The sequence below is a fragment of the Harpia harpyja genome, chromosome 13 (assembly GCF_026419915.1).
Source record: "Harpia harpyja isolate bHarHar1 chromosome 13, bHarHar1 primary haplotype, whole genome shotgun sequence".
In the NCBI taxonomy this organism is placed as follows: domain Eukaryota; kingdom Metazoa; phylum Chordata; class Aves; order Accipitriformes; family Accipitridae; genus Harpia; species Harpia harpyja.
Window position 1 is genome coordinate 35,043,156 of NC_068952.1, and position 12,554 is coordinate 35,055,709.

Sequence of the window (12,554 nt, forward strand, 5' to 3'; positions counted from 1 at the left end):
CTGCATGTTTTCTCTTCAAAATGAAGAATTACAATAGATTTCATGTATGAAACACCTGCACAGTAGGAAGTGAAACAGAACTTTTTAGCTCTCACTGTTTTATAGCAAGATTTCTGTTGCCTTTCCTTCCTGTAAACAAAAGGAGTCACTTAGAGAATAGGAAATAGGCTGTTTACAGGATATTTTCTGTATGAAAGGAAGGAAAAGTGCCTTTACAGAGATCAGCCTATTGTGTTGGGAGTATTGGAAGTTATATGCAGTTAAATTGAGTTTAGTGTTCGGAGCAAAAATAAACGGCAAAATACATGTAATCACTGCAGTGTTGACCCTGAGAAGCGCTAGGTGCCCCCATTAGTTGCTGAAATGAAAGCAGGAGTTAGGATATGGAGTGCTTTGGTTTGGTCCCCAATCCTATGTGTAACCTGTGATCATTGTAAGAACTTGATCAGGTATAAGCTACATGTCAAAATAAAAGCTAAGAGCTTATGGAATGTGGCTTTTATTTAAAAACAAGCACTTTTGATACTTGTACTTTTAATTACTGATTCAAGTTACTTTTGCACATCTGTCTTCCAGCTGGCTGTCTTTGAAATACAGTTGTCTTTGCTAAAAAAAGTCATAATTGGATTTGTCTTGAAAGTAACAGTTTCAAATGTATATGTAGAGTGTACATATTTTCAAAGTTCTGCTTCACCTGTGAAATATATTAACTATAATTCTGGTGTGCATCAGGATATCTTATTCTTGCCTGTGTTATAAAATGAATTTCTGTGAATGGCTATTTGATTTTCATTTATCTTTTGTAGCACTAGCAAGAACCTTTATCACCAGTAAGAATTGTGGATTAGGTATTTAACTCTAAATTCTGGTTAAGCATTGTAGAATAATCTGACTTTCTTGAAACTTCAGGTGTATATATAAGCTGATAGGACAGACAATAGTTTTGCCAATAAAACTGAGCAGGGTAGAGAAAAATATGCATACAATATTACTTGTCATTAGCTGTATCTTTTATCTGCAGTTCTTTTGCTGTAGTCACACCTGAAGATAGAAATTTGTTGTAGCAGGTTTTGCCATTTCTTTTGCTCCATATATTTAAAGTAGTTAATGCTTGAATACTGAGGAAAAGCAATTGTAAGCATGGAAATGAAGAAAGCAAAAAATCTTGCTTGCTTAATAGATACCGAACTCCACTTCTGGTTTCAAAAGTGGTACTTAAATACAAAAAGCCTTAACAGCAGTGTTCCCTGTTACAGAAATGATTTTTTTTTTTTTTTTTCTGCATGATGGATCCAGTTCCTCACACAGAAATCCTAATGCCTGGGTATTTCAGTCTAATTTGGCAAATAAGACTGGTGTGTGTGCATGTGTGTATGTAAATGGCAACTGAGAGTGGTCTATCTTCTGGCATGTCTTGGCGAATGGAGTATGTGCCCTGTCTTTGTCCTTATAGAAGAAACAGAATGATTCCTTTGCTGCCTGTGTTTGGTTTTGTGTTCTTCTAGGCCAGAAGTGTCTGTCTGCTTGTTTGCTTTCTCTCTGTATTTTTTAATTCTTTCTTCATTCTAGGTAGAGTGTTACCAAAAGAGCTACTGCAAGTCATGAATGAGACTTTGTCTAGGTGTAGAGGAAAGCATAAGGTTTCTTCTTAAAACTTAGGAGTCTTGAAGAAACAAATGCCCATAGTATCCTACAATCTAGACCAAATGACTCCAGCAAGGCATTAGTTAGTCTTTGTGGTGCTATGTGGAATTTATTTTGCTGGACTACCTATAATTTTGAACATAATATTTTTTCAAAGTGAATGGGATCTCAGATGTAATTATGTTCTTGTCCTGAATATTCTTTCATGAGGAAACTACTAGGTTTATATTTCACATGTAAGACACGGTTTCTTTATACATCTTGCAAATGTAATAAATCCAGCTTCTTTTTGTATGTATGGAGTTTGAGACAAACTTCTCTCGTAGATTTGCTAGGCTTACCTGTCAGAGATTCACTGCTGCTTCTTCCCTCCCATGAAAGTTCTTCTATTTTGCCTCAGATAACCCAACAGAAATATGGCCCCTATACTACGAGTCGAGCATGTTCAGGGTACATCAGACTTGCTGTGGAGACTGACTGCAGCAGGTTGATATTCTGGACATACTGAACTTGCTGTGGAGCTTACCTTTGCAGTGACTGTCCGTAGAGTGTTTCAGAGCACTAGGAAGCCTGCTTGCCACTGGGCTCTCCTGACTAGGATGCTGCCCTTATGCCCATTCTTTCTGGAATCAGTTTCTTCTGCATAGCCTAAACTTACAGGGTAGAGAAAGAAAACTGGGCTGAAGAAAATCAGTTGTCTGGTACTGGTATTATTCTCTCTTTCCACTTTTCCTATGATAACAAAGTAGGAATAGAAAATATTAAAAGATTGGACATAAGTAATATCAAAGATTCATGCAGAAAATTCATGTTTTCGTAGTTGAAAATGAGGTGCATTGTATGGCAGGCAACAGTTATGAATGTCTGACCTTTTGCCAAACAGGCGTACTAATAAGGATTGGCCTTCTTAATCTATTTAGGAATTACTTGTACCTGTGTTTCAGATTATCTTCTTACGTGAACTCTTCTTTGCCTTGTCATTGGCCAAGTTGGCTTCCTCATGACACACTGTAGAAGCAGGGCTCTAGTTTTCAATTCCAGAGGACATTTAGAACAAGAAAAGACTAACAAACCAGCAAACAAAATGCATGTATTACTTCCTGGAGAGTAAAGCAACCCAGGTGGGACTCTGGGAATAGTAAAAGATGAGATGTCCAATTAAAACAGATGTATGATAATCGCCTTAGGCACACAAGTCTTATGATGTCTAATGCTACAAATAAGTTTTAAAGTACATTTAGAGAAAATAGGCGTAGTTACTCCTGATTTCTGATTTAGAGTTTGTTACTTTATGTGAGTTTAAGGGAACATACATTACTTTAAGTTTTGAGTATTGTTTCTTCATTTGTGGACCTTCATGACTGTAGGGGTAAGATGTTATGAAGAAAACTCTTAGAATGCTGGTGAAATCATGAATTATTTTTTAAATACATTAAAATATTTTTCTTTTCAATTCTTAAATATTTTTTTTCCTGATGCAGTGTTCTGCATAAGACTTTGGATTAAAAAAAAATTAATATGTGGACAAAGCCTAGTGTTTTCCTTTTTGGCTGCCTCAGAAAAGAGCTACATAATCCTCTAAATCCTACTTTACTCTGTGGATCAATTGATTCCACTTTCTTCTCCCATAAACAGGCAATCTGGAAATTGTCTTTGAGACAGATATTTTGAAGCTTGATTTGCAATGTATGAAGACATTTTAAGGTTTTTTTTTTGTGAGAAAGACAATATTAATAATAATAATATTTTCACAAAATTATTTATAGAAAATTGAATCCAGTGTCTTTTGGAAAATTGACCAGATTCCATAGCCATTCAAAAAAATTTATCTTCCATTTTTGCGGTTGCTTTCTTCTTGTGTATTTACTTTTCTGGTTCTCCCTCTGTGCTGACTAATGGCTGATGTTTCCTCTTATCCGGATAATATAATTTATGAATCCAGAGGCTCCTATTGGAAAATAAGGATGGATTCTGGTTATTCTTATCTGTAACATAGCCTGGACAGGCTTATTGAATATTTTCATGTGTTTTTATATATATATATATATATATTTGATTTAGTTTATGATTAAATTTCAGTTTTACATTGGAATAAATGTCTATCTCACAGTGACACTATGACACTATAGGATGGAGTTGTACCTATGTTAGAAGTATGTGTATAATTTATGAATTGTGGTAATCCTTGTTTTAAATCATTGTCTCCGGTTTGTCAGATTAGACTAAAACACATGCTAGTCTACAATTGGTACAAGGATGTATAGTTTTGCTCCCAGTAATAATCTAGGTGAGAAAACAAATCTGTCCTGCTGCACTTCCTTTCATTCTTCAGCTGTTTGTTTTACCATATACAAGGATTGTTTAGAATTTGGATACTCTTATTTCTTAGGGGTTTTAGATGTTGTTAGTGTGTTCTCAAGTTCTTCCACGATTCATGAAGAAAAAAGTTAAAATGCTTGTCTCTGGCTTTAGTTTCAGCTTTTACTTGAGTGAGGTTTACGTTTGAAATTTGTCTTCATCACATGCAATTTTTAGGCTAGGAATGAGATTTTTCTTTTTAATATCCTGTTTTTTTAATTTTGTCTTCTGTTGGCAAACAGATTAGTCATCTAATGAGGTTTGTCAACACTACTACTGGTATAGTTTAGTTTAGTTTTACCTCTCCCATAAAAGCTATACTGGCAAAGTGTTTGCTCAAGCTCTAGGTTGTAACTACACCAGGAGGTTTTTGCTACTGTGAGCATACTGGTAAAATTAGACTTAAGTGGCTGCCTAGTTTTGGCTAGGCCTAAGATGAGGATGATGGTAAACTGTCCTGCGTTCCATCTGTATGGGCTTTTTGTTTGTTTATGTTACTGCTGTCTATAATACCTAGATTTGCAGTTGACTTAGGATTTTGAGGCTTTGTGGTGTTCTCCATTGTATGCACTATTCTGTAAAATACTCACTAGAATTATTTTTATACCTATGGTGGTGATTTAGTACAGGAAGTAACATCTGTTCCTGCTGTGTGTGTGTTTTCTTTTTCCTTTCTTTCAATATGAATGTAACATTGTGTATTTTCAAGCTAGATTTTACTATCTGAGGTCATGCTAAAATGAACTCCCTTTGAAACTGTGTTAGCACAGATATAAAATAGAAAGCCAAATCACCTTATCGGTACATGATAGTTTTATGTTCTATATCTCTGTACGTTGATCAGACAGACCTACCTAAAATATTTTTACTTTACATATACTTTTATTTTTCTTCATTCAGAAGTAAATGTAAAAATGTCAAATGTAAAGTTTGCAGTGTTAGATACTTTATTAGGTGTAAGTCATCCCACAGATTCTCACAGAATGTTTCTAAACTTTTTGGATGAACTGACCACTATCTTCCTTCAAAACATTTTATGGAACTTCACAAATTTTTCTCGTAATTGAAAACATTATTAGACCACTTGCTTTTTATAATATGGTTCTAGGAATAGCTGCGGATGCTTTATCATGACCTTTGAAGCAAAGCCGTAATGAAACAGTCTGATGGTTCAGTAGCTACTGGTTCATAACCTCTTCCCCTAGCAAAGCTTTTTTTCCAGTTATTGCCAGGAACTTGCAGAGATAACAGCTTTAAATTCTCTGTGGCAACACATACATATGGTATGTGTTACACCGCTGAATTTTAAAGCCATCGAGTTGTTCTTGATATTTTATTTTCACATATAAATTAGTAGATTCTCATTTTACACAAGTGTTCATTTAAGATTATTGTTTTTACTTATGCCTTAGTAGCATAAGTGGACAAGTTCACCTAAAAAGAAAAAAAACCCAAACCTTTTTCATTTGACTTGCAGGTATCTCCATTTTACTGATATCAGAAAAAAAGTGACTCAAGTTGGCATCCTTTGGGAATCCTTCTAGCCAAAGGTAAGCATAATTTCTAATGAGTGACAAATATATTTTTAGTATGTTTGTAGCATTACACTACCTTTTAGATAAAATGGCAGCTGTGCTACTATCTTTCTTGATGTTTGACATCTCACAAACAGAATTTCTTTGGGATATCTAGAGCATCTTAACAAACCCATAAGAGAATCGTTTACATGGCTCAGCATACAAGTGAAGTTCAGTCTTTTTTTTAAATCTGAACTTGGCAGATTGCCTCTCATTAATATTGAAGCATATGGTACAATGACTTTGAGGCAACATTTATTATACAGCTGTTATTATATAGAAGGATGATTGCATTCCTTAATGTATTGGATAAGCCAAAAATAAAATCATAATTTTGGTGATTTGGAAATTCTTGGCTTGGTCTTCCTCTGGAAAAGAGCTAATATGACCGGAAATAGACACTAGCATAATACGCTGAAAGAGCACCCTTTGTAAGGGCTAATTAGGCTGTTTTTAGAAAATCCTGAGCCTACAGTTGCCAAAAATCATGATATCTTGATATTTTCTGCAACAGAAATTAAGAGGTGCAGTCATTCTCCTATAGCTCCTAACTCTGCAAACTCTTTGATCTAGTCCAACTGGATTGCTTTATAGTTCTAGCGTGTGGCTCAGGTTTAGAAATGCCTCATGTTGGCTGAACACAATCTGTCATCTAATGAAGACATGCTCCCTTGCAGCACAGTGAAGAAATGAGTAATTTATTGGGGGATGAACACCTTCCTGTCCGTGTGTGCATGCGTGTTTATTCTAAACACTGAAAACAAAAACTGAATAAAACCTGCTTTTGGGCATTTATAGATAAATTGTTTACTTTCAACAACATGCAAACATTTGGGAAGTATTTCACTACAAACTTGAAAAACTTCATTCAAATTAATTCATTATATTTTCACTCCATGGGTTCACCAAGAATACTAAAATCTAGAGAGAAATCTGCCACGTAAATAATTCTTCAGTTAATATATCTAGTAATGTGGTCACTGTCAGACATTGTAGATATGTACTGTAACTACTTTTGTTGGAAGAATGGAGTATCATATTGATAATGATAAAAAGTGGAAAATAAATTATGTATAATTGTGTGAGACTTGAGTAAGAGTTTCAGAATTATGCTTGGTTGCTTGTGGTCCAGATGAAAAACTTCCAGTCTTTTACAAACTGTTGAAGAAAACTAACTTAAAAGAAAAGCAATGATATATGTGCAAAATTAGCAATATGGATTTCTCATATTACAAGGTGAGAGAGATAGTAGCGAGAAGGGAGTAGTAGTTGTGGGAGATTTCTCTTGTAGAGAAGAAATAGACTAGCATAGGGCCACAGTATAACTTGTGGCTCATGCAATGTTCCTGGGGTAGTCTAATGTCAAACATGTATCAGAGGTGTGTACCAAAAATTAAAGGTAAGAGGTAAATGTTTGTAGATTTAAGGCTACACTTTGATATAACTCAGGATTTCACAATTTTACAGCTGCTGTAGGAGAAAGTAGGAAAGTAAAATGCTGAAAACTTTTCTTGAAGACAAGCTCTCAAATTGTTCCCACTTTCATGTTAGCACTAAGTTACCCTTCAGTGGGTGTCATAGGAAGAAGTGCTGTACTTGTGTTCCCTCTTTCTATATAATGGCCAGGTTTGGAGGGGAAGGGGGGAAAGTTGAGTCCCTTCTACCTCCCTTCTTTCGAGATTAGTAATATTATGAGTATATGCCGAATCTGAAATCAAGTCGGTTAGAAGAAGGTAATCTTCTAAGCTAGGCTGCTAATTTTTGTAGTAGTCACTTCTTCTCTTTTCTCTTTTGTCTTTCTCTTTTGCACAAAGCACAAAAAAAAAGGAATGATATACCTTTATACCTAGGAAAATAGTAAATGTTCTGAGAAACTAGTTGAATTTAGCTTTTTTCAGATTATTGTTATAACTGAAATGTTGGGCTTTGTAAGAGTAGATAAATTTTATATAGACAAACTATAAATTATATATGATTATAAATAAATTATATTAAATAAGTTACACTTCATATTTTTGTGTTCATTCTAGTCTCTTCATTTCCAGTCTTTTCAAGCACCATACTTCTGCAGTAAATACAGTGTTCCACTACTCTATGTTCTTTTACACAAGAAGAATGTAAAAGATCATTACTGAAGCTGGTTAGAAGCTTCTATTTTATGACAAAAACTTATTTTGCATGATCCATTTTTTCTAAAATATTCCTATTTTGGAGCAGGAAAATAAAACTAGAATCTATTTCTTTCTTTCTTTTTTTTTTTTTTTTTTTTTTTTTTTTTTTAAATGGAACTATCCCAAAATCTTTCACTGTCTGTAAGTTCAACACTAAACTATGTTTGCCTAGGAGGCAAACTGAACTTGTAAAGTTGTGCTCAAGCATCTAATGTCCATGCTGGTGGCCAGCTTTTCTGACTAGGCTGCATCTGGTGTGAGGCAATAGTTTTCTTTCTGACTGAGCCTGGTATAGTCCTGCAGTTCCCATGACAGACATCTACAGCGTAGGCAAGATACCTGACCAGGGAGGCCAGCCAAACGTGGGAGATGGAGCAGAGAGAGGGCAGAATTTCTAACAACAGCTGCTTGTGAAGTACCCATGCCTGTTTAAGATACAGGACAGGGTTGTCCTTCCAGAATATTCCAGGTGTTCCAAATGCAGGCTTGAAGATAATTTCTGCTTTATACTTTATAATATTCTACATGCAATTGCAATTTGTACTTTTTTTTTTCCAGTGTAGTAGTTTTCTGTCTGTACCATATTGATGACACCAGTAAAACTTTTAACTTTCATTTCCAACTACATATTGTTTCTAGGAGAAAAAAAAATTCTGAAAGAAGGATTTTTTTTTTTTTATTTTATTTACATTTATTATGCATTCAGAGATTTGTATGAAGTAAGATAACCACTTTTGGATTCTGTACAGGTTTGTCAATCTATTCAAAAGATCGTAGATTTAGGGGAGTCTGAATGATTGACAGTACTTGCCCGTGGTTTGGCATGGTTGGCTTATGCTTTGATGCAAGAAAATCGAACTTTCTGTCCAGCCACCTGAGCCCCTCTGCCTTCTGTGTGCTACAGCAGTTAAACTAGGTGGATGCTCAATAGCTCAATCGTTTATCAGGTTTTAAGTGGCTTCCTTTGCTCAACTTAATAGTTTCTTTCCCCTTCTCATGTAAGACTCCATTTTTCAATGAATGGTCTGTTCTGTAATGTGAAATAAGATCACCAGACTCCTGTGTTACTGAGCCTGATGAAGCTCTGCTATATTAATCGCAGTGTAGAACATACCTCTGAAAATCTTACCTACTACTTTTCGCATAAACAATGTGTTTTGCTTCAGAAACAGTCAGACTGAGACAATATTGTAACATATTTTGTATTATGTGTTGTCAAGAATATCTGCATTTGAATAATGCTGATTATGTAATAAACAAGAACTTAACAGTGGTAAATCTAGTCTAGTATTGTATGATAACCACTTCTAGTATTGCATTTGCTTTATCTTTTGGCTGTATAGTTAGCCAAGGGATAGTAAGTGTTTAAAGAAATCTGGAAGAAGCTGAAAAATATAATTTGTAATTCTCTTTTGCTCTCTTTCAGTAGTTCAAAGTTAGAGTAGTTGTAATATAATAATGCTGCAAAAAGAATGAGGATTACAGATGTCTCATCTTGCACGTGCTGATATATTAATGAGGTGCATTCTTTTTCTTTCATAATTTGCAAGGTATGCAACACAAGGAATATTGCTGTTTACAGCTGGGAAAAGAAACTTGTGGTTTGCTCATCCATGAACTAAATACACATTGACTTTTGGTTTTTGTTTGTTTGGTTTTGTTCCATATATCCTGCGAAAATGCTTATGTCAAAATAATTCTCTGGGTATAGCTTACAATTATGGTAGCATTGGTACTGATTAGCAGTTTTGGGAATCCTGATTTTGAAGTACATAAACCTAGAGTATTTTGTAGACCATAAGAACTTAGTCACTCTTTTGCTATCATAAGTACAAGCATAAGAAGATAGGAAGTTATTCTCATTGTAGAAAACTGATAGTGGTTTTGCATCTGAAGACAATTAAGTAGTTAACCATTTATTAAAGAGTGGTAACACTAAAAAGTAAAAAATATCTGAAGTTTGTTTCTGTTTAAGAGGTATTTTAAAAGTGGTTACACAAAACTAAATGTTTGTGAAATGTTTACAATTTCAGCTACTTAAAAAGGAATCTAAATTACTTACATTAGGTTGTTTAGCTCTTGTGACTGCACAGGCCTACATTATGTCTGTAGATGTACTGTTAAGGCAGAGGAACAGATAATAAAATTAGAGGCTGTAAATCCACATAGAATATATAAGTGCCAGATTTAAGTGATAAACTTACCCATATTTGCCTAAGTCATCATCTGCTTCCTGGGTGACCTTTTCATTGGGAGTATGTGTCCTAACATATGAAGCGAATATAGAATCAGTAAACCTAAATGCAGCATTTGGTCTTAGTTTTGCATCTAGTGGCATATTCCCTTTTAATAATAATAAATAAATTTAAAATAAGTCCACCCCTTTTCACCTTTAGCTACTGATAAACTGAACCACTAGCTACTGAACCACTATTCCTTTCATATTTCTGATAGTTATTGTATAGGGACACAGGTAAGTGGGACAATTTATCCAATCTTGAAGTTTGGTATTTTGGTAGTATATTTGTGACCTGGGAAAGAACCTGCTTCTAGAGGCTTGTGTATTTATGTAAATTAATGAAAACCTAAACTATTGACAGTTTGTATATGGTGTTGATAGTTATACGGGTGTAGACAGAACATTGTAGTTTGTGCATAAACATACCATATTTTCAGAAACTAATGCAAAGAAAGAATGTGTAGCAGTAAATTTGATCCAATGATATATGTAGAGTATAGTGTGATATAACTTTTTCCTGGAAAACATGGCTTGCATTTGGTGCAAAGAAAATTGTTTTCAGAAGCTGAACTGTAGTAGGCAAATGACAGAATTGCAGAGGTGGGCAGGCACCTCTTGAGATCACGTAGTCCAACCCCGCTGCTTAAGGATGGTCAGCTAGAGCAGGTTGCTGACCGCCAAGTCCAGTCAGGTTTTAAATGTCTTCAAGCGTGGAGACTCCACAACCTCTCTGGGCCACCTGTTCTGTTGTCTGACTCTCGTGTTTTCTTATGTTTAGATGGAGTTTCACATGTTTCAGTTTGTGTTTATTGCCTCTTGTTCTGTCTTTGAACACCAATGAGAAGAGTCTGGCTCCCATTTCATTGCCCCTGATCAGGCACCGGTGAGATCCCCCCAGAGCCGTCTCTTCTCCAGGCCCAACAGTCCTAGCTCTCAGCCTTTCCTCGTGTGAAAAATGCTCCAATCTCTTAATCATTTTAGTGGTGCTTTGCTGGGTTTGCTTCAGTAATTCCACGTCTGTCTTGTACTGGGGAACCTAGAATGCAGTATTGCAGATGTGGTGAGGGAATGATGATGGAATTTTAGCTCTAACCAGTAAGTGAAAAATAACTAGCTAGAAATGCAGGTAGGCACATACTGTTTTTGTCAATAGCAATGTAATATATTCAGTAATTCTGTATGATGTCTGATGTCTCAAATATCCTTTTTCAATCTCCAAATTGTTATCCTTTATTTCCTCTGTGAGAAGAATTAAAATATACTTAGGTATAAATAAAATAGCAAGCTGCTTTATTTTTCAAGGCATGGTGTGCTACGTGCTTCAGTTTTGGAGCAGTACATTGTCATAATAGTTCTTTCATCTGTCACCTGGGTGGAGAGGTCATGGGTAAGGGATCCAATATTTTGTTAAGAAGTTATTAGGTCACATAGTACAAAATACTATTAATGTTATGGGTTGTTTGTTTGTTTTTGTAAAATCATATCAATCTGCAGAGTTGATTTTCCCAGTCTGATTCCCTTCTGACTGTCGTAAATCGGGCAGGACTTACCAGTTGAGGCAGAGGGCTATTTTGGTTCCGAAAGGCAGCGAGCCAGAAAAATACCTGTGCTGTGTTAGATTTCTCTGCACTGTGTTTCACAAAGTCTGCGGTTCTGCGAAGACTTATTAGTTTGACTGGATCTGTCCATTCAGCTCACTGAAGCTTGGAAAGTAGTAGGACCCTCTCACCTATTCCAATGCTATATCACTGTAATAAAGAGGTAACAGTAAGAAGCACTAGTAGACCACTTGTGAAGGCATGCATTATTAGTGAGGTTCACCAAAAATAGAAGTTAAGGTGGATTAACTTGCAAGTTAATAAAACAGAAGAGCTTACTAATTTGTGTTTTGTGCTAGCTGTTTTGGAGAGGGCATGGGGAAAAAAAGAGGGAGTGTTGGCAGGTTGGGTATAAGCAAAGGAGAGCTAGGATCAAGAGCTGGAGAGTGATGAGTCTTAGTAGGGAAAGGGATGGCTATTTTCAAAAAATTGGGAGAACCTAGTGTAAAATCTTTCCCTAGCTCTCAGCAAATGCAGTATGTATTTTCTTTTTGAGGAAGAGGCTGATGCACCACTGGTGCTAACTAAAAAGATGTAAGAAACAACAAATGCCCTTAATAACCAAATAAAAAGAATTGAAAGAAAGTTTTTGGGAGGGAGAGGGGAAAGGATGCACACCATCTTGATCTCTTAATTCATATAATCTAATTTATTTCAGTAAAATGAATTGTGTATTGTTCTTTTATACAAAGTGAAGGATTACAATAAATTATCTTAATTGAAGTCCTTTGTTTCTGGCTCATGCAGAAAAAGATCTCTAATGAAATATTTGAAATAATTAAGAATTAACGCAAATACTTTTGAAGATAAACTGAAGAATGGGTCAAAAACATATCCTATGAGCTTGTTTTTACTTGGTACCAGAACTGTGCAGAATGAGTGGGAAGGTTGGAAAAAAGAGCTATGCATTTGAGAAGGAGAGAATTCTCAGAGAAAGTTGGAGAAACAGAACATGTAACAGAATGGG

At 35.4% G+C, this 12,554-nt stretch overlaps 1 protein-coding gene across 6 annotated transcripts in view; it reads left to right on the plus strand.

The window, feature by feature from the left end:
* SIPA1L2 (signal induced proliferation associated 1 like 2) overlaps positions 1-12,554 on the plus strand; it is a 152,808-nt gene that overhangs the window by 25,612 nt on the left and 114,642 nt on the right. For all 6 annotated transcript variants that reach the window (XM_052805827.1, XM_052805829.1, XM_052805833.1 and 3 more), the window contains exon 2: positions 5,480-5,552. The gene's annotated coding sequence lies outside the window, so the exon portion shown is untranslated. The remainder of the gene's footprint in view (positions 1-5,479; positions 5,553-12,554) is intronic.